The sequence below is a fragment of the Sinocyclocheilus grahami genome, unplaced genomic scaffold (genome assembly GCF_001515645.1).
Source record: "Sinocyclocheilus grahami isolate Dianchi unplaced genomic scaffold, SAMN03320097.WGS_v1.1 scaffold1212.1, whole genome shotgun sequence".
Classification (NCBI taxonomy): Eukaryota; Metazoa; Chordata; class Actinopteri; order Cypriniformes; family Cyprinidae; genus Sinocyclocheilus; species Sinocyclocheilus grahami.
In genome coordinates this window covers 345438-346854 of record NW_015506391.1, presented here as the reverse complement: position 1 = coordinate 346854, position 1417 = coordinate 345438, and positions in this window count along the sequence as shown.

Below are 1417 nucleotides of genomic sequence, written 5' to 3'. Positions count from 1 at the left end.
TGATGATTGATTTAAGCAGTAAACTTAAGACAAACCTCTGCTTTGTGAATTCTCTCAGGTGAATTTAAAACCACTCGTGAAAACGAGTTAGAACTTTGAAACTTCATGCAACTCCGTTAACTCTCATTCTGAACCGTATATGTGTGTGTGTGTGTGTGTCTGTGTGTTTTAGCTTAGTTTTAATGTAATCTAGAATAGCCAATAAAATTCATGTTTCATTTATAAAGAATCATTGTCTGGTGTCATATAATTTTAAGGTTAAAACCTTTGCCAAAGATCCCTTGCTACCTAGCTCGTAGCTTACTTATCAGAGAAAGTATTACCCGTGGCCAGGGAAATACAAAGATTCAAGTTGCTAAAATATACAGAGATCACCGGCTCGCTGGACGGCCGTTGATTTAAAGTGTAAACTATTAGATTTGAATTCAGTTTTAATCTTCAGATCCGAGTCCTTTCAAAACCTGAATGAATTAATAATAATTAATTCCCTAAAATTAAGTAATCAAAGTCATTACATCTGGTGGAGAAAGTGGACAGATTTGACTGAGAAATGAATGACCCAAGATAATATTATTAATTTTCTCTATTTTTATCTGGAAAAATAGATAAAAGACAAAAGAAACAGATTTGTTGTGGCACTGGATACTTTTGTTGTGTATCAGAGCATGTTGAATGAATGAAGTGAAACTCGAGAGTTTGTTGTAAAGAATTGAACTGCAGTAAAACATTTAATTTTGTCCACCGAGACAAAATAAGTCGCTCTAGAAAAGCGCACGAAGGAAGAAACAAGCGTTTTTCCTCGTTTACTTTCTCTAAAAAGGCATCAGAGTGTGATTTGTGTAAGTGCGTGTCCCACTTCCAAACGCAACTCTGCTATTCATCTCCCTGGTTTGAGAATATCAGATTAGCTAGCTGATAGTCCTCTGCCATTTAATTCACTAAAACTAGTGAACTTGAAACGCGGTGCTCAGAGAGAGTGTCCGAAACTTTATTATTACTTTTGGGAGAATTGTGAAATTGTGGTTAAATCCACGTGTTTTTGTCTGTATAAATATGTGCCGATATCATCGACAGTTACTGTATTAATTGCAGTGAATCTGTAGATTAATTCACCTCACTCGGAACGAGTTGAGATTAGATTTATAAAGATAAATCTGTAGTGGTTTTTGGTTGTTCAGTGTGGAATGCGCCGCCTTTACCACTTGAAGGGCGTGAACTGTGTATAACCAGTAACTGTGTGTTATTGCAGGATATGTAGCCATAGTAACAGCCAGCCATAGTAACAGCCGTAGCCCGGAAGTCCTGAGAAACCTTTTCCGGGGTAACTTTCAGTCTGCCAGCGCCATGTTGAGCCGTTGTAAACAAAGAGCCAAGCTAAGCTATTAGCATTGAAGGCTAGTGGTTAGCACGTAGGATT